This window comes from Sorex fumeus, unplaced genomic scaffold (assembly GCF_029834395.1).
Source record: "Sorex fumeus unplaced genomic scaffold, SorFum_2.1 ptg000276c, whole genome shotgun sequence".
Classification (NCBI taxonomy): domain Eukaryota; kingdom Metazoa; phylum Chordata; class Mammalia; order Eulipotyphla; family Soricidae; genus Sorex; species Sorex fumeus.
Window position 1 is genome coordinate 734,344 of NW_026606333.1, and position 22,274 is coordinate 756,617.

The window sequence follows — 22,274 nt, forward strand, 5'->3', positions numbered from 1 at the left end:
TTCCTGTCCACACAACCCGACCTTCACAAATCATTGTTCTCTCCACTATAGAATGTTCCATTCATTCACTGCGAATTTGGAATTCATCTGAATCTGCACTGCAGGCAGTCTATTGTGACACCACTGGTGAATGTCCATGTAACCCAGTGCTGGTTTTCAGCGGAATTTTCACACAGGCAGATGTGCTGTTCAATTAGATTTCCACTCAAAGCTGGTCAGGTCTTCATTTTCCTGTCCATACAACCCAGCCTTCAGAAAACTTTACTATCTCCAGTACAGAATGTTCCATTCATTCATTGCGAATCTGGCATTCATCTGAATCTCAACTCCAGCAATTTTTCATACAATACTGCTGAATTTCTAAGTAAGCCAATTCTGTTTATCAGCGGCCTGTTCAGAATCTCAGCCTTGCTGGTCAATTGGCTATCGAATCATTCCTGGTCAGCTCTACATTTTCCTGTCCACTAAAACCAGCCTTCAGAAATCACTGTTACATCCACTACAGACTGTTATATTTATTCATTGAGAATTTGGAATTCATCTGAATCTGCACTATAGGCAGTCTATCCTTACACCGCTGAGGAATGTCCAAGTAACCCAATGTTGATTTTCAGTGTCCTATTCACACTCGCAGCCGTGCTGCTCCATTTGCTCTCCATTGAACCCTGGTCAGCTCTTCATTTTACTGTACACAAAATCAGGACTTCAGAAATCATTGGAAGCTCCACTCCAGAATGTTCCATTCAATCATTGCGATTCTGGAATTCATCTGAATCGGAAGTACATGCAGTCTTTCGTTACACCCCTGATGAATGTTCAAGAAAACCAATGCTGATTTTCAGCGTCCTGTTCACACTCATAGCCGTGCTGCCCAATTTTCTCTCCATTCAACCCTGGTCAGCTCTTCATTTTCCTGTGTACACGAACAAGACTTCAGAAATCATTGGAATCTGCACTACAGAATGTTCCATTCATTCATTCCCTGCGAATCTGGAATTCATCTGAACCTTCACTCCAGGCAGTCTTCTGTGACACCACTGGTGAATAATCAGGTAACACAATACTGGTTTTCAGTGGCCTTTTCATACTTCAAGCAGTGCTGCTTTATTGGCTCTCGATTTATCCGTGATCAGCTCTTCATTTTCCGGTCCACACAAACTAGCCTTCAGAAATCACTGGAATCTCTCTACAGAATGTTCCATTCAATCATTGTGATTCTGGAATTCATCTGAATCTGCAGTGCAGGCAGTCTTTTTTTACTCCACTGGTGAATGTCCTAGTGACTCCATGCTGGTTTTCAGCTGCATGTTCTCAGGCGCAGCCATGCTGGTCAATTGGCTCTCCACTCAACAGGAGTCAGTTGTTCATTTTCTTGACCACACAATCCAGCCTTAAGAAATCATTGTTAACTACAAAGCAGAATACTCCATTAATTCACTGCGAATCTGTAATTCGTCTGACTCTCCAATCTAGGTAGGTTTTCATTACAACACTGGTGAATGACCAAGTAACCCAATGCTGGATTTCAGCGGCCTAGTCAGAATCGCAGCCATGCTGTTCAATTGGTTTTCCACTCAACCCTGCTCAGCTCTTCATTTTCCTGTCCACACAACCCGATATTCAGTAATCATTGTTCTCTCCACTATAGAATGTTCCATTCATTCACTGCGAATTTGGAATCCATCTGAATCTGCACTGAAGGCCGTATACTGTGACATCTCTGGTGAATGTCCAAGTAACCCAGTGCTGGTTTTCAGCGGCATGTTCACACACGCAGATTTGCAGTTTAATTGGATTTCCACTCAAAGCAGGTCAGGTCTTCATGGTCCTGTCCACACAATACAGTCTTCAGAAATCATTATTTTCTCCAGTACAGAATGTTCCATTAATTCATTGCGAATCTAGAATTCATCTGTATCTCAACTCCCAGCAGTGTTTCATACAACACTGCTGAATTTCTAAGGAAGCCAATTCTGATTATCAGCGGCCTGTTCAGACTCTCAGCCTTGTTCAATTGGCTATCGATTCATTCCTTGTCAGCTCTACATTTTCCTGTCCACACAACCCATCCTTCAGAAATCATTAGAATCTCCACTACAGAATGTTCCATTCATTCATTCACAGCAAATCTGGAATTCATCTTAACCTGCACTCCAGGCAGTCTTTCGTAACAACACTGGTGAATATCCAAATAACCCAATACTGCTTTTCAGTGGCCTTTTTGTACAATCAGCCGGCTGCTTAATTGGCTATCGATTTATCGCTGGTCAGCTCTTCATTTTCCTGTCCACACAACCCAGCCTTCACAAATCATTGGAATCTCTGCTAAAGAATGTTCCATTCAATCTTTGCGATTCTGGAATTCATCTGAATCTGCAGTGCAGGCAGTCTTTCGTTACACCACTGGTGAATGTCCAAGTGACTCCATGCTGGTTTTAAGCGGCATGTTCACAGGCGCAGCCGTGCTGCTCAATTGGCTATCTACTCAACAGGTGTCAGTTGTTCATTTTCTTGACCACACAATCCAGCCTTCAGAAATCATTCTTAACTCCAATACAGAATATTCCATTAATTCACCGTGAATCTGGAATTCATCTGACTCTCCAATCTATGTAGGTTTTCATTACAACTCTGGTGAATGAGCAAGTAATACAATGCTGGATTTCAGAGGCCTAGTCAGACTCGCAGCCGTGCTGTTCAATTGGTTATCCACTCAACCCTGCTCAGCTCTTCATTTTCCTGTCCACACAACCAGACCTTCAGAAATCATTTTTCTCTCCACTATAGAATGTTCCATTGATTCACTGCGAATTTGCATTTCATCTGAATCTGCACTGCAAGCATTCTACTGTGACACCACTGGTGAATGTCCATGTAACCCAGTGCTGGTTTTCAGCGGTATTTTCACACACACAGATGTGCTGTTTAATTAGATTTCCTCTCAAATCTGGTCATGTCTTCATTTTCCTGTCCATACAACCCAGCCTTCAGAAATCATTATTATTTCCAGTACAGAATGTTCCATTCATTCACTGCGAATCGGGAATTCATCTGAATCTCAACTCCGGCAATTTTTCATAAAACACTGCTGTATTTCTAATAAGCCAATTCTGTTTATCAGCGGCCTATTCAGAATCTCCGCATTGCTCGTCAATTGGCTATCGATTCATTCCTGGTCAGCTCTACATTTTCCTGTCCACTAAAACCAGTCTTCAGAAATCACTGTTATCTCCACTACAGACTATTACATTTATTCATTGAGAATTTGGAACTCATCTGAATCTGCACTATAGGCAGTCTATCCTTACACCGCTGGGGAATGTCCAAGTAACCCAAAGTTAATTTTCAGCGTCCTGTTCACACTCACAGCCGTGCTGCTCCATTTGCTCTCCATTGAAACCTGGTCAGCTCTTCATTTTCCTGTTCACAAAATCAGGACTTCAGAAATCATTGGAATCTCCACTCCAGAATGTTCCATTCAATCATTGCGATTCTGGAATTCATCTTAATTGTCAGTACAGGCAGTCTTGCATTACACCCCTGGTGAATGTTCAAGAAAACCAATGCTGATTTTCAGCGTCCTGTTCACACTAGCAGCCGTGCTGCTCAATTTGCTCTCCATTCAACCTTGGTGAGCTCTTCATTTTCCTGTGTACACGAACAAGACTTCAGAAATCATTGGAATCTCCACTATAGTATGTTCCATTCATTCATTCACTGCGATTCTGGAATTCATCTGAACCTTCACTCCAGGCAGTCTTCCGTGAAACCACTTGTGAAAAACCAAGTAACCCAATACTGGTTTTCAGTTGCCTTTTCATACTCGAAGCAGTACTGCTTAATTGGCTCTCGATTTATCCCTGGTTAGCTCTTCATTTTAGGTCCACACAAACTAGCCTTCAGAAATCATTGGAATCTCTGCTACAGAATGTTCCCTTCAATCATTGAGATTCTGGAATATATCTGAATCTGCAGTGCAGTCAGTCTTTCGTTACACCACTGGTGAATGTCCAAGGGACTCCATGCTGGTTTTCAGCTGCATGTTCTCAGGCGCTGCCATGCTGGTCAATTGGCTCTCCACTCAACAGGGGTCAGTTGTTCATTTTCTTGGCCACACAATCCAGCCTTCAGAAATCATTGTTAACTACAAAGCAGAATACTCCATTAATTCACTGCGAATCTGTAATTCGTCTGACTCTCCAATCTAGGTAGGTTTTCATTACAACACTGGTGAATGACCAAGTAACCCAATGCTGGATTTCAGCGGCCTAGTCAGAATCGCAGCCATGCTGTTCAATTGGTTTTCCACTCAACCCTACTCAGCTCTTCATTTTCCTGTCCACACAACCCGACATTCAGAAATCATTGTTCTCTGCACTATAGAATGTTCCATTGATTCACTGCGAATTTGGAATCCATCTGAATCTGCACTGCAGGCAGTCTACTGTGACACCTCTGGTGAATGTCCAAGTAACCCAGTGCTGGTTTTCAACGGCATGTTCACACATGCAGATGTGAAGTTTAATTGGATTTCCACTCAAAGCTGGTCAGGTCTTCATTTTACTGTCCACACAATCCAGTCTTCAAAAATCATTATTATCTCCAGTACAGAATGTTTCATTAATTCATTGCGAATCTGGACTTCATCTGAATCTCAACTCCCGGCAGTTTTTCATACAACACTGCTGAATTTCTAAGTAAGCCAATTCTGATTATCAGCAGCCTGTTCAGACTCTTAGCCTTGTTGTACAATTGGCTATCGTTTCATTCCTGGTCAGCTCTACATTTTCCTGTCCACACAACCCATCCTTCAGAAATCATTAGAATCTCCACTACAGAATGTTCCATTCATTCATTCACTGCGAATCTGGAATTCACCTGAACCTTCAAGCCAGGCAGTCTTTCGTAACACCACTGGTGAATATACATGTAACCCAATACTGGTTATTAGCAGCCTTTTCATACTCACAGTAGTGCTGCTTATTTGGCTCTTGATTTATCCCTGGTCAGCTCTTCATTTTCCTGTCCACACAACCCAGCCTTCAGAAATCATTGGAATCTCTGCTACAGAATTTTCCATTCAATATTTGCGATTCTGGAATTCATCTGAATCTGCAGTGCAGGCAGTCTTTCGTTACACCACTGGTGAATGTACAAGTGACTCCATGCTGGTTTTAAGCGGCATGTTCAAAGGCGCAGCCATGCTGGTCAATTGGCTATCCACTCAACAGGGGTCAGTTGTTCATTTTCTTGACCACACAATCCAGCCTTCAGAAATCATTGTTAACTCCAATACAGAATATTTCATTGATTCACTGCGAATCTAGAATTCATCTGACTCTCCAATCTAGGTAGGTTTTCATTACAACACTGGTGAATGACCAAGGAAAACAATGCTGAATTTAAGCGGCCTAGTCAGACTCGCAGCCGTGCTGTTCAATTGGTTTTCTACTCAACCCTGCTCAGCTCTTCATTTTCCTGCTATCGATTCATTCAGTGTCAGCTCTACATTTTCCTGTTCAGACAAACCAGCATTCAGAAATCATTGGAATCTCCCCTACAGAATGTTCCATTCAATTATTGCGATTCTGGAATTAATCCGAATCGGCAGTACAGGCAGTCTTTCGTTACACCCCTGGTGAATGTTCAAGAAAACCAATGCTGATTTTCAGCGTCCTATTCACACTCGCAGCCGTGCTGCTCAATTTGCTCTCCATTCAACCCTGGTTAGCTCTTTATTTTCCTGTGTACACAAACAAGACTTCAGAAATCATTGGAATCTCCACTACAGAATGTTCCATTCATTCATTCACTGCGAATCTGGATTCATCTGAACCTTCACTCCAGGCTGTCTTCCGTGACACCACTGGTGAATAACCAAGTAACCCAATACTGGTTTTCAGTTGCCTTTTCATACTCGAAGCAATGCTGCTTAATTGGCTCTCCATGTATCCCTGGTCAGCTCTTCATTTTCCTGTCCACAAAAACCAACCTTCAGAAATCATTGGAATCTCTGCTACAGAATGTTCCCTTCAATCTTTGCGATTCTGGAATTCATCTGAATCTGCAATGCAGGCAGTCTTTCGTTACACCTCTGGTGAATGTCCAAGTGACTCCATGCTGGTTTTCAGAGGCATGTTCTCAGGCACAGCTATGCTGGTCAATTGGCTATCCACTCAACAGGGGTCAGTTGTTCATTTTCTTGACCACAAAATCCAGTCTTCAGAAATCATTGTTAACTCCAATGCAAAATATTCCATTAATTTACTGCAAATCTGGAATTCGTCTGACTCTCCAATCTATGTAGGTTTTCCTTACAACACTGGTGAATGACCAAGTAACCCAATGCTGGATTTAAGCGGCCTTGTTAGACTCGCAGCTGTTCAGTTCAATTGGTTTTCCACTTAACCATGCTCAGATCTTCATTTTCCTGTCCACACAACCCGACCTTCAGAAATCATTGTTCTCTCCACTATAGAATGTTCCACTCATTCACTCCGAATTTGAAATTCATCTGAATCTGCACTGCAGGCAGTCTACTGTGACACCTCTGGTGAATGTCCAAGTAACCCAGTGCTGGTTTTCAGCGACATGTGGACACACACGCAGATGTGCTGTTTAATTGGATTTCCACTCAAAGCTGGTCAGGTCTTCATGGTCCTTTCCACACAATCCAGTCTTCAGGAATCACTATTTTCTCCAGTACAGAATGCTCCATTCATTCACTGCGAATCTAGAATTCATCTGAATCTCAACTTCCCTCAGTTTTTCATTAAACACTGCTGAATTTCTAAGTAAGCCAATTCCGATTATCAGCGGCCTGTTAAGACTCTCAGCATTGTTGTTCAATTGGCTATTGATTCATTCCTGCTCAGCTCTACATTTTCCTTTCCACACAACCCATCCTTCAGAAATCTTTGGAATCTCCACTACAGAATGTTATGTTCATTCATTCACTGCAAATCTGGAATTCATCTGAACCTGCACTCCAGGCAGTCTTTCATAACACCACTGGTAAATATCCAAATAACCCAATACTGCTTTTCAGTGGCCTTTTCGTACTCACAGACGGCTGCTTATTTGGCTATCGATTTATCTCTGGTCAGCTCTTCATTTTCCTGTCCACACAACCCAGCCTTCAGAAATCTTTGGAATCTCTGCTACAGAATGTTCCATTCAATCATTGCGATTCGGGAATTCGTCTGAATATGTAGTACAAGCAGTCTTTCGTTACATCCCTGGTGAATGTCCCAGTAACCCAATGCTGATTTTCAGCGTCCTGTTCACACTCGCAGCCGTGATGCTCTATTTGCTCTCCATTCAACCCTGGTCAGCTCTTCATTTTCATGTCCACAAAAACAAGACTTCAGAAATCATTGGAATCTCCGCTACAGAATATTCCATTGCAATGCGAATCTGCAATTCATCTGATTCTCCACTCTAGGTATATTTTCGTTATAACACTGGTGAATGACCAAGTAACCCAATGCTGGTTTTCAGCGGCATATTCACACTCGCAGATGTGCTGTTCAATTGGCTATCCACTCAATGCTGCTCAGGTCTTCATTTTCCTGTTCAGACAAACCAGCCTTCAGAAAACATTCTAATCTCCACACCAGAATGTTCTATTCAATCACTGCGATTCTGGAGTTCTTCTGAATCTGCAGTGCAGGCAGTTTTTCGTTACCCCACTGGTGAATGTCCAAGTGACAACATGCTGGTATTCAGCGGCATGTTCACAGGGTCAATTGGCTATCCACTCTATGCTGGTTCATCCTGGTCAATTGGCTATCCACTCAACAGGGTTCAGTTGTTCATTTTCCTGACAACACAATCTAGCCTTCAGAAATCATTGTTAACTCCAATACAGAATATTCCATTAATTCACTGCGAATCTGGAATTCATCTGACTCTCCAATCTAGGTACATTTTCGTTATAACACTGGTGAATGACCAAGCAACCCAATGCTGGTTTTCAGCGGCATGTTCACACTCGCAGATGTGCTGTTCAATTGGCTATCCACTCAATGCTGGTCAGGTCTTCATTTTCCTGTTCTCACAAACCAGCCTTCAGAAAACATTGGAATCTCCAACCCAGAATATTCCATTCAATCATTGCGATTCTGGAATTCATCTGAATCTGCACTACAGGCAGTCTTTCCTTACGCCCCTGGTGAATGTCCCAGTAACCCAATGCTGATTTTCAGCGTACTGTTCACACTCGCAGCCGTGATGCTCTATTTGCTTTCCATTCAACCCTGGTCAGCTCTTCATTTTCCTGTCCACAAAACCCAGCCATCAATAATCATTGTTAACTCAAATCGAGAATATTCCGTTCATTCACTGCCAATCTGGAATTCATCTGAATCTCCACTCTAGGTACATTTTCGTTATAACTCTGGTGTATGACCCAGTAACCCAATGCTTGTTTTCAGCGGCATGTTCACACTCGCAGATGTGCTATTCATTTGGCTATACACTCGATGCTGGTCAGGTCTTCATTTTCTTGTTCACACAAACCAGCCTTCAGAAATCATTGGAATCTCCGCTACAGAATGTTCCATTCATTCACTGTGAATCTGGAATTCATCTGAACTCCACTCTAGGTACATTTCCGTTATAACACTGGTGAATGACCATGTAACCCAATGCTGGTTTTCAGGGGCATGTTCACACTCACTGATGTGCTATTCAATTGGCTATCCACTCGAAGCTGGTCTGGTCTTCATTTTCTTGTTCACACAAACCAGCCTTCAGAAATCATTGGAATCTCCGATACAGAATGTTCCATTCATTCACTGCGAATCTGGAATTCATCTGACACTCCACTCTAGTTACATTTTCGTTTTAACACTGGTGAATGACCATGTAACCCAATGCTGGTTTTCAGGGGTATGTTCACACTCGCAGATGTGCTGTTTAATTGGCTATCCACCCAATGCTGCTCAGGTCTTCATTTTCCTGTTCACACAAACCAGCCTTCAGAAATCACTCTTATTTCCACTACAGACTGTTAATCATTGTTAACTCAAATAGAGAATTCCATTCATTCACTGCCAATCTGGAATTCATCTGACTCTCCAATCTAGGTACATTTTAGTTATAACACTGGTGAATGACCAAGCAACCCAATGCTGGTTTTCAGCGGCATGTTCACACTCGCAGATGTGCTATTCATTTGCCTATACACTCGATGCTGGTCAGGTCTTCATTTTCTTGTTCACACAAACCAGCCTTCAGAAATCATTGGAATCTCCGATACAGAATGTTCCATTCATTCACCGCGAATCTGGAATACATCTGACTCTCCACTCTCGGTAGATTTTCGTTTTAACACTGGTGAATGACTAAGTAACCCAATGCTGGATTTCAGCAGCATGTTCACACTCGCAGATGTGCTGTTTAATTGGCTATCCACCCAATGCTGGTCAGGTCTTCATTTTCCTCTTCACACAAACCGGCCTTCAGAAATCACTGTTTTCTCCACTACAGACTATCTATTCATTCAGTGTCAGCTCTACATTTTCCTGTTCACACAAACCAGACTACAGAAATCACTGTTAACTCCACTATAGACTTTTATATTTATTCATTGCGAGTTTGGAATTCGTCTGAATATGCACTACCGGCTTTCTTTCCTTACGCCCCTGGTGAATGTCCCAGTAACCCAATGCTGATTTTCAGCGTACTGTTCACACTCGCAGCCGGGATGTTCTATTTGCTCTCCATTCAACCCTGGACAGCTGTTCTTATTCATGTCCACAAAAACAAGACTTCAGAAATCATTGGAATCTCCGCTACAGAATATTCCAATCATTCACTGCGAATCTGTAATTCATCTGACTCTCCAATCTAGGTATATTTTCGTTATAACACTGGCGAATGACCAAGTAACCCAATGCTGGTTTTCAGCGGCATGTGCACACTCGCAGATATGCTGTTCATTTGGCTATCCACTCAATGCTGGTCAGGTCTTCATTTTCCTGTTCACACAAACCAGCCTGCAGAAAACATTGGAATCTCCACTCCAGAATATTCCATTCAATCATTACGATTCTGGAATTCATCTGAATCTACAGTACAGGCAGTCTTTCGTTACACCCTTAGTGAATGTTCAAGTAATCCAATGCTGATTTTCAGCGTCCTGTTCACACTCGCAGCCATGCTGCTAAATTTGCTCTCCATTTTACCCTGGTCAGCTCTTCATGTTCCTGTGCACAGTGCAGGCACTCTTTGGTTACACCACTGGTGAATGTCCAAGTGATTCAATGCTGGTTTTCAGCGGCATGTTCACAGGCGCAGCCATGCTTGTCAATTGGCTATCCAGTCAACAGGGGTCATTTGTTCATTTTCTTGACCACACTATCCAGCCTTCAGAAATCATTGGAATATCCACTACAGAATGTTCCATTCAATCATTGAGATTCTGGAATTCATCTGAATCTGCAGTGCAGGCAGTCTTTCGTTACACCACTGGTGAATGTCCAGTTGACTCCATGCTGGTTTTAAGCGGCATGTTCACAGGCGCAGCCTTGTTGCTCAATTGGCTATCCACTCAAGAGTGGTCAGTTGTTCATTTTCTTAACCACACAACCCAGCCTTCAGAAATCATTATTATTTCCAGTACAGAATGTTCCATTCATTCATTCACTGAGAACCTGTAATTCATCTGGACCTTCACTCCAGGCAGTCTTTCTTAACACCGCTGGTGAATAACCAAGTAACCCAATAGTGGTTTTCAGCGGCCTTTTCATACTCGCAGCAGTGCTGCTTAATTTGCTATTGATTTATGTCTGGTCAGCTCTTCATTTTCCTGTCCACACAAACCAGCCTTCAGAAATCACTTTTATCTCCACTAAAGACTGTTACATTTATTCATTGCGAATTTGGAATTCTTCTGAATCTGCACTAGAGGCAGTCTTTCCTTACGCCCTTGGTGAATGTCACAGTATCCCAATGCTGATTTTCAGCGTCCTGTTCACACTCGCAGCCATGATGCTCTATTTGCTCTCCATTCAACCCTGGTCAGCTCTTCATTTTCATTTCCACAAAAACAAGACTTAAGAAATCATTCGACTCTCCGCTACAGAATATTCCATTCATTCACTGCGAACCCGTAATTCATCTGACTCTCCACTCTAGGTATATTTTCGTTATAACACTGGTCAATGACCAATTAACCCAATGCTGGCTTTCAGCGGCATGTTCACACTCGCAGATGTGCTATTCAATTGGCTATCCACTCAATGCTGGTCAGGTCTTCATTTTCCTGTTCACACAAACCAGCCTTCAGAAAACATTGGAATCTCCACTCCAGAATATTCCATTCAATCATTGCGATTCTGGGATTCATCTGAATCTGCAGTACAGGCAGTCTTTCATTACACCCCTGGTGAATGTTCATGTAATCCAATGTTAATTTTCAGCGTCCTGTTCACACTCGAAGCTGTGCTGCTAAATTTGCTCTCCATTTCAACATGGTCAGCTTTCATGTTACTGTGTAGACAAACAATACTTCAGAAATCATTGGAATCTCCACTACAGAATGTTCCATTCATTCATTCACTGCGAATCTGGAATTCATCTGAACCTTCACTCCTGGCAGTCTTTCGTAACACCACTGGTGAATGTCCAAGTGACTCCATGCTGGTTTTCAGCGGCATGTTCACAGGCGCAGCCATGCTGGTCAATTGGCTATCCACTCAAGAGCGGTCAGCTGTTCATTTTCTTCAACACACAATCCAGCCTTCAGAAATCATTAACTCCAATACAGAATATTCCCTTAATTCACTGCGAATCTGGAATTCATCCGACTCTCCAATCTAGACTCTCCATTTTCATTACAACACTGGTGAATGATTAAGTACCCCAATGCTCATTTCAGCAGCCTAGTCAGACTCGCAGCCGTGCTGTTCAATTAGTTATCCTCTCAACCCTGCTCAGCACTTCATCTTCCTCTCCACACAACCCGACCGTCGGAAAAAATTGTTCTCAGCACTATAGAATGTCGCATGCAGTCACTGCGAATTTGTAATTCATCTGAATCTGCATTGCAAGAAGTCTCCTGTGACACCTCTGGTGAATGCCCAAGTAACCCAGTGCTGGTTTTCATTGGCATGTTCACACACGCAGATGTGCTTTTTAATTGGATTTCCACTAAAAGCTGGTCAAGTCTTCATTTTCCTGTCCACACAACCCAGCCTTCAGAAATCATTATTATCTCCAGTACAGAATGTTCCTTTCATTCATTCACTGCTAACCTGGAATTCATCTGGACCTTCACTCCAGGCAGTCTTTCATAACACCACTGGTGAATAATCAAGTAACCCAATACTGGTTTTCAGCGGCCTTTTCACACTCGCATCCATGCTGCTCAATTTGCTCTCAATTTTACCCTGGACAGCTCTTCATGTTCCTGTGCACACAAACAATACTTCAGAAATCATTGGAATCTCCACTGCAGAATGTTCCATTCAATCATTGCGATTCTGGAATTCATCTGAATCTGCAGTGTAGGCAGTCTTTCGTTACACCACTGGTGAATGTCCAAGTGACTCCATTCTAGTTTTCAGAGGCATGTTCACAGGCACAGTCATGCTGGTCAATTGGCTATGCACGCAATAGGGGTCAGTTGTTCATTTTCTTAACCACACAATTCAGCCTTCAGACATCATTGTTAACTCCAATACAGAATATTACATTAATTCACTGCGAATCTAGAATTCATCTGACTCTCCAATCTAGGTAGGTTTTCATTACAACACTGGTGAATGACCAAGGAAAACAATGCTGAATTTAAGCGCCCTAGTCAGACTCGCAGCCGTGCTGTTTAATTGGTTATCCACTCGACCCTACTCAGCTCTTCATCTTCCTGTCCACACAACCCGACCTTCTTAAAACATTGTTCTCAGCACTATAGAATGTTGCATTCACTCACTGCGAATTTGGAATTCATCTGAATCTGCATTGCAGGCAGTCTGCTGTGACACCTCTTGTGATTGTCCAAGTAACCCAGTGCTGGTTTGCAGCGGCATGTTCCCACACACAGATGTGCTGTATAATTGGATTTCCACTCAAACTGGTCAGGTCTTCCTTTTCCTGTCAACACAACCCAGGATTCTGAAATCATTATTATCTCCATTACAGAATGTTCCTTTCATTCACTGCGAGTCTGGAATTCATCTGAATCTCCACTCTAGTTAGGTTTTCGTTAAAACACTAGTGAATGAGCAAGAATCCCAATGCTGTTTTTCAGCTGGCTTTTCACACTCGCAGACATGCTGTTCAATTGGCTATCCATTAAAACCAGCTCAGCTCTTCATTTTCCTGTCCACAAAACCCAGCCATCAGAAATCATTGTTAACTCAAATAGAGAATATTCCATTCATTCACTGCTAATCTGGAATTCATCTGACTCTCCACTCTCGGTAGATCTTCGTTTTAACACTGGTGAATGACCAAGTATCCCAATTTTGGATTTCAGCGGCATGTTCACACTCAAAGATGTGCTGTTTAATTGGCTATCCACTCGATGCTGGTCAGATCTATATTTTCCTTTTCACACAAACCAGCCTTCAGAAATCACTCTTATCTCCACTACAGACTGTTACATTTATTCATTGCGAATATGGAATTCATCTGAATCTGCACTACAGGCAGTCATTCCTTACGCCCCTGGTGAATGTCCCAGTAACATAATGCAGATTTTCAGCGTACTGTTCACACTCGCAGCCGTGATGCTCTATTTGCTCTCCATTCAACCCTAGTCAGCTCTTCATTTTCATGTCCACAAAAACAAAACTTCAGAAATCATTGGAGTCTCCGCTACAGAATATTTCATTCATTCACTGCGAATCTGTAATTCATCTGACTCTCCACTCTAGGTATATTTTCATTATAACAGTGTTGAATGACCAAGTCACCCAATGCTGGTTTTCAGCGGCATGTTCACACTCGCAGATGTGCTGTTCAATTGGCTATCCACTCAATGCTGGTCAGGTCTTCATTTTCCTGTTCACACATACCAGCCTGCAGAAAACATTGGAATCTCCACTCCAGAATGTTCCATTCAATCATTGTGATTCTGTAATTCATCTGAATCTGCAGTACAGGCAGTCTTTCGTTACACCCCTGAAATCATCGTTAACTCAAATAGAGAATATTCCAATCATTCACTGCGAATCTGGAATTCATCTGACTCTCCACTCTCGGTAGATTTTCGTTTTAACACTTGTGAATGACCAAGTAACCCAATGCTGGTTTTCAGAGGCATGTTCACAGTAGCAGATATGCTATACAATTGGCTATCCACTCGATGCTGGCCAGGTCTTCATTTTCCTGTTCACACAAACCAGCCTTCATAAATCATTGTAATCTCCGCTACAGAATGTTCCATTCATTCAATGCGAATCTGGATTTCATCTGACTCTCGGTAGATTTTCGTTTTAACACTGGTTAATGACCAAGTAACCCAATGCTGAATTTCAGCGGCATGTTCACATTCGCAGAAGTGGATTCAATTGGCTATCAACTCGATGCTGGTCAGGTCTTTATTTTCCTGTTCACACAAACCAGCCTTCAGAAATCATTGGAATCTCCGCTACAGAATGTTCCAATCATTCACTGAGAATCTGGAATTCATCTGAATCTCCACTCTCGGTAGATTTTCGTTTTAACACTGGTGAATGACCAAGTAACCCAATGCTGGATTTCAGCGGCTTGTTCACACTCGCAGATGTGCTGTTTAATTGGCTATCCATCCAATGCTGGTCAGGTCTTCATTTTCCTCTTCACAAAAACCGGCCTTCAGAAACCACTGTTATCTCCACTACAGAGTGTTACATTTATTCATTGCGAATTTGGAATTCATCTGAATCTGCACTACAGGCAGTCTTTCCTTACGCCCCTGGTGAATGTCCCAGTAACCCAATGCTGATTTTCAGCGTCCTGTTCACACACGCAGCCGTTATGCTCTATTTGCTCTCCATTCAACCCTGCTCAGATCTTCATTTTCATGTCCACAAAAACAAGACTTCAGAAATCATTGGAATCTCCGCTAAAGAATTTTCCATTCATTCACTGAGAATCTGTAATTCATCTGACTCTCCAATCTAGGTATATTTTCGTTATAACACTGGTGAATGACCAAGAATACCAATGCTGATTTTCAGCTGCCTGTTCACACTCGCAGACGTGCCTTTCAATTGGCTATCCACTAAACATGCTCAGCTCTTCATATTCCTGTCCAAAATACCCAGTCTTCAGTAAACATTGTTAACTCAAATAGAGAATATTCCATACATTCACTGCGAATATGGAATTCCTCTGACTCTCCACTCGAGGTACATTTCCTTTATAATATTGGTGAATGACCAAGTAACCCTATTCTGGTTTTCAGAGGCATGTTCATACTCACAGATGTGCGCTTCCATAGGCTATCCACTTGATGCTGGTCAGTTCTTTACTTTCCTGTTCACAAAACAGTCTTCAGAAATCATTGGAATCTCCGCTACAGAATGCTCCATTCATTCACTGCGAATCTGGAATTCATCTGACTCTCCACTCGCGGTAGATTTTCGTTATAACACTGGTGAATGACCAAGTAACCCAATGCTGGATTTTATCGGCATGTTCACACTCACAGATGTGTGGTTCAATTGGCTATGCACTCAATGCTGGTCAGGTCTTCATTTTCCTGTTCACAAACCAGCCTTCAGAAATCATTAGAATCTCCACTCCAGAATGTTTCATTCAGTCATTTTGAATCTCGAATTCATCTGAACCTGCAATACAGGCAGTCTTTCGTTACACCCCTGGTAAATGTTCAAGAAATCCAATGCTGATTTTAAACCTCCTCTTCACACTTGCAGCCGTGCTGCTCAGTTTGCTCTCCATTCAACCCTGGTCAGTTCTTCATTTTCCTGTGCACACAAAAACGACTTCTGAAATCATTGGAATCTCCACTACAGTATGTTCCATTCATTCATTCACTGCGAATCTGGTATTCACCTGAACCTTCACTCCAGGCAGTCTTTCGTAACACCACTGGTGAATAACTAAGTAACCCAATACTGCTTTTCAGTGGACTTTTCGTACTCGCAGCTGGCTGCTTAATTGGCTATCGATTTGTCCCTGGTCATCTCTTCATTTTCCTGTCCACACAACCCAGACTTCAGAAATCCTTGGAATCTCTGCTACACAATGTTCCATTCAATCATTGCGATTCTGGAATTCATCTGAATCTGCAGTGCAGGCAGTCTTTCGTCACACCACTGGTGAATGTCCAAGTGACTCCATGCCGGTTTTCAGCGGCATGTTCACACACGCAGCTGTGCTGTTTAATTGGACTTCCACTCCAAGCTGTTCAAGTCTTCATTGTCCTGTCCACACAATCCAGTCTTCAGAAATCATTATTATCTCCAGTACAGAATGTTCCATTAATTCACTGCGAATCTGGAATTCATCTGAATCTCAACTCCCAGCAGTTTTTCATACAACACTGCTGAATTTCTAAGTAAGCCAATTCTGATTATCAGTGGCCTGTTCAGACTCTCCGCCTTGTTGTTCAATAGGCTTTCGATTCATTCCTGGTCAGCTCTACATTTTCCTGTCCACACAACCAATCTTTCAGAAATCATTGGAATCTCCACTAGAGAATGTTCCATTCATTCATTCACTGCAAATCTGGAATTCTTCTTTACCTGCACTTCAGGCAGTCTTTCATAACACCACTGGTGAATATCCAAGTAACCTAATACTGCTTTTCAGTGGCCTTTTCGTACACGCAGCCGGCTGCTTAATTGGCTATTGATTTATCCCTGGTCAGCTCTTCATTTTCCTGTCTACACAACCCAGCCTTCAGAAATCATTGGAGTCTCTGCTACAGAATGATCTATTCAATCATTGCGATTCTGGAATTCATCTGAATCTGCAGTGTAGCCAGTCTTTCGTTACACACTGATGAATGTCCAAGTGATTCCATGCTGGTTTTAAGTGGCATGTTCACAGGCGCAGGCATGCTGGTCAATTGGCTACCCACTCAACAGGGGTCAGTTGTTCATTTTCTTGACCACACAATCCAGCCCTCAGAAATCATAGTTAACTAAAATACAGAATATTCCATTAAATCACTGCGCAACTGGAATTCATCTGAGTCTCCAATCTAGATAGGTTTTCATTACAACACTGGTGAATGAGCAAGTAATACAATGCTGAATTTCAGTGGCCTAGTCAGACTCGCAGCCGTGCTGTTCAATTCGTTTTCCACTCATCCCTGCTCAGCTCTTCATTTTCCTGCAATCAATTCATTCAGTGCCTGCTCTACATTTTCCTGTTCACTCAAACCAGCATTCAGAAATCACTGTTAACTCCACTACAGACTTTTACATTTATTCATTGCGATTTTGGAATTCATCTGAATCTCCACTACCGGAAGTCTTTCCTTACGCCGCTGGTGAATGTCCAAGTAACCCAATGCTGATTTTCAGCGTCCTGTTCACACTCGCAGCCGTGCTGCTCAATTTGCTCTGCATTCAACCCTGGTCAGCTCTTCATTTTCCTGTCCACACAAACAAGACTTCAGAAATCATTGGAATCTCCACTACAGAATGTTCCATTCATTCACTATGAATCTGGAATTCATCTGAATCTCAAATCCCGGCAGTTTCTCATACAACACTGCTGAATTTCTAAGTAAGACAATTCTGATTATCAGCGGCCTGTTCATACTCGCAGTCATGCTGCTTAATTGGTTATCGATATATCCCTGGTCAGCACTTCATTTTCCTGTCCACACAAACCAGACTTCAGAAATCACTAGAATCTCTGCTACAGAATGTTCCATTCATTCTCTGCTAATCTGGAATTCATCTGACTCTCCACTCTAGTTAGGTTTTCGTGACAACAGTAGTGAATGACCAAGAATCTCAATGCTGGTTTTCAGCTGCCTGTTCATACTCGCAGACGTGCTGTTCAAATGGATATCCACTAAACCATGCTCAGCATTTCATTTTCCTCTCCACACTACCCCACCTTCAGAAATCATTGCTTTCACCAAAATAGAATGTTTTTTCTCTCACTGCGAATTTGGAATTCATCTGAATCTGCATTGTAGGAAGTCTGCTGTGACACCTCTGGTGAATTTCCAAGTAACCCAGTGCTGGTTTTCAGCGGCATGTTCACACACGCAGACGTGCCGTTTAATTGGATTTCCACTCAAAACTGGTCAGGTCTTCATTTTCCTGTCCACAGAACCCAGGCTTCAGAAATCATTATTATCTCCAGTACAGAATGTTCCTTTCATTCACTGCGAATCTGGAATTCATCTGAATCTCCTCTCTAGTTAGGTTTTCGTTACAGCACTAGTGAATGACCAAGAATCCCAATGCTGCTTTTCAGCTGCCTGTTCACACTCGCAGACGTGCTGTTCAATTGGCTATCGACTAAAACCTGCTCAGCTCTTTATTTTCCTGTCCACAAAACCCATCCTTCAGAAATCATTGTTAACTCAAATAGAGAATATTCCATTCATTCACTGAGAAATTGGAATTCATCTGACTCTCCACTCTCGGTAGATTTTCATTTTAACACTGGTGAATGAACAAGTAACCCAATGCTGGTTTTCAGTGGCATGTTCACACTAGTAGATGTGCTATACAATTGGCTATCCACTCGATGCTGGCCAGGTCTACATTTTCCTGTTTACACAAACCAGCCTTCAGAAATCATTGGAATCTCCGCTACAGAATGTTCCATTCATTCAATGCGAATCTGGAATTCACATGACTCTCCACTCTTGGTAGATTTTCGTTTTAACACTGGTGAATGAACAAGAAACCCAATGCTGGATTTCAGCGGCATGTTCACATTCGCAGATGTGCTATTCAATTGTCTATCCACTCGATGCTGGTCAGGTCTTCATTTTCCTGTTCACACATACCGGCCTTCAGAAATCACTGTTATCTCCACTACAGACTGTTACATTTATTCATTGCGAATTTGGAATTCATCTGAATCTGCACTACAGGCAGTCTTTCCTTACGCCCCTGGTGAATGTCCCAGTTACCCAATGCTGATGTTCAGCGTCCTGTTCACACTCACAGCATTGATGCTCAATTTGCTCTCCATTCAACCCTGCTCAGATCTTCATTTTCATGTCCACAAAAACAAGACTTCAGAAATCATTGGAATCTCCGCTAAAGAATTTTCCATTCATTCACTGAGAATCTGTTATTCATCTGACTCTCCAATCTAGGTATATTTTCGTTATAACACTAGTGAATGACTAAGTAACCCAATGCTGGTTTTTAGCGGCATGTTCACACTAGCAGATGTGCTGTTCAATTGGCTATCCACTCAATGCTGGTCAGGTCTTCATTTTCCTGTTCACACAAACCAGCCTTCAGAAAACATTGGAAACTCCACTCCAGAATGTTCCATTCAATCATTGCGATTCTGGAATTCATCTGAATCTGCAGTACAGGCAGACTTTCGTTAAACCCCTGGTGAATGTTCAAGTAATCCAATGCTGATTTTCAGCGTGCTGTTCACAGTCGCAGCCGTGCTGGTAAATTTGCTCTCCATCTTACCCTGGTCAGCTCTTCATGTTCCTGTGCACACAAACAAAACTTCAGAAATCATTGGAATCTCCACTACAGAATGTTCCATTCATTCATTCACAGCAAAACTGGAATTCATCTGAAGCTTCACTCCAGGCAGTCTTTCGTAACACCACTGGTGAATGTCCAAGTGACTCCAAGCTGGTTTTCAGCGGCATGTTCACAGGCGCAGCCATGCTGGTCAATTGGCTATCCACTCAACAGCGGTCAGTTGTTCATTTTCTTGACCACACAATCTAGCCTTCAGAAATGATTGTTAACTCCAATACAGAATATTCACCTAATTCACTGCGAATCTGGAATTCATCTGACTCTCCACTCTCGGTACATCTTCGTTTTAACACTGGTGAAAGACGAGGTAACCCAATGCTGGATTTCAGCGGCATGTTCACACTCGCAGATGTGCTGTTTATTTGGCTATCCACCCAATGCTGGTTAGGTCTTCATTTTCCTGTTCACACAAACCAGCATTCAGAAATCATTCTTATCTCCATTACAGACGGTTACATTTATTCATTGCGAATATGGTATTCATCTGAATATGCACTACAGGTAGTCTTTCTTATGCCCCTGGTGAATGTCCCAGTAACCCAATGCTGATTTTCAGCGTACTGTTCACACTCGCAGCCGTGATGCTCTATTTGCTCTCCATTCAACCCTGGTCAGCTCTTCATTTTCATGTCCACAAAAATAAGACTTCAGAAATCATTGGAATCTCCGCTACAGAATGTTCCATTCATTCACCGCGAATCTGGAATTCATCTGACTCTCCACTCTCGGTAGATTTTCGTTTTAACACTGGTGAATGACCAAGTAACACAATGCTGGTTTTCAGCGGCATGTACACACTCGCAGATGTGCTGTTCAATTGGCTATCCACTCAATGCTGGTCAGGTCTTCATTTTCCTGTTCACACAAACCAGCCTGCAGAAAACATTGGAATCTCCACTCCAGAATGTTCCATTCAATCATTGCGATTCTGGAATTCATCTGAATCTGCAGCACAGGCAGACTTTCGTTACACCCCTGGTGAATGTTCAAGTAATCCAATGCTGATTTCCAGCGTGCTGTTCACACTCGCAGCCGTGCTGCTCAATTTGCTCTCCATTTTACCCTGATCAGCTCTTCATGTTCCTGTGCACACAACCCGACCTTCGGAAAACATTGTTCTCAGCACTATAGAATGTTGCCTTCACTCACTCTCAATTTGGAGTTCATCTGAATCTGCATTTCAGGCAGTCTGCTGTGACACCTCTGGTGAATGTCCAAGTAACCCAGTGCTGGTTTTCAGCGGCATGGTCCCATACACAGATGTACTGTATAATTGGATTTCCACACAAAGCTGTTCAGGTCTTCATTTTCCTGTCCACACAACCCAGCCTTCAGAAATCATTATTATCTCCATTAGAGAATTTTCCTTTCATTCACTGCGGATCTGGAATTCATCTGAATCTCCACTCTAGTTAGGTTTTCGTTTCAACACTCGTGAATGACCACGAATCCCAATACTGGTTTTTAGCAGCCTGTTCACACTCGCAGACGTGCTGTTGAACTGGCTATCGACTAAAACCTGCTCAGCTCTTCATTTTCCTTTCCACAAAACCCAGCCTTCAGAAATCATTGTTAACTCAAATAGAGAATATACCATTAATTCACTGCCAATCTGGAATTCATCTGACTCTCTTCTCTAGGTACATTTTCGTTATAACACTGGGGAATGACCAAGTAACCCAATGCTGGTTTTCAGCGGCATGTTCACACTCGCAGATGTGGTATTCAATTGGCTATTCACTCGATGCTGGCCAGGTCTTCATTTTCCTGTTCACACAAACCACCCTTCAGAAAACATTGGAATCTCCGGTACAGAATGTTCCGTTCATTCACTTCGAATCTCGAATTCATCTGGATCTCCACTCTACTTAGGTTTTCGTTACAACACTAGTGAATGACCGAGAATCCAAATGCTGGTTTCAGCTGCCTGTTCACACTGGCAGACGTGCTATTCAATTGGCTATCCAATAAAACCTGCTCAGCTCTTTATTTTCCTGTCCATAAAACCCATCATTCCGAAATCATTTTTAACTCAAATAGAGTATATTTCATTCTTTCACTGCCAATCTGGAAATCATCTGACTATCCACTCTAGGTACATTTTCGTTATAACACTGGTGAATGACCAAGAAATCCAATGCTGGTTTTCAGCGGCATGTTCACAATCGCAGATGTGCTATTCAATTGGCTATCCACTCGATGCTGGCCAGGTCTTCATGTTCCTGTTCACACAAACCAGCCTTCAGAAATCATTGGAATCTCCGGTACAGAATATTCCATTCATGCACTGCGAATCTGGAATTCATCTGACTCTCCACTCTCGGTAGATCTTCGTTTTAACACTGGTGAATGACTAGGTATCCCAATGCTGGATTTCAGCGGCATGTTCACACTCGCAGATGTGCTGTTTAATTGGCTATCCACCCAATGCTGGGCAGGTCTTCATTTTCCTGTTCACACAAACCAGCCTTCAGAAATCGTTCTTATCTCCACTACAGACTGTTTCATTTATTCATTGCGAATATGGAATTCATCTGAATCTACACTACAGGCAGGCTTTCCTTATGCCCCTGGTGAATGTCCCAGTAACCCAATGCTGATTTTCAG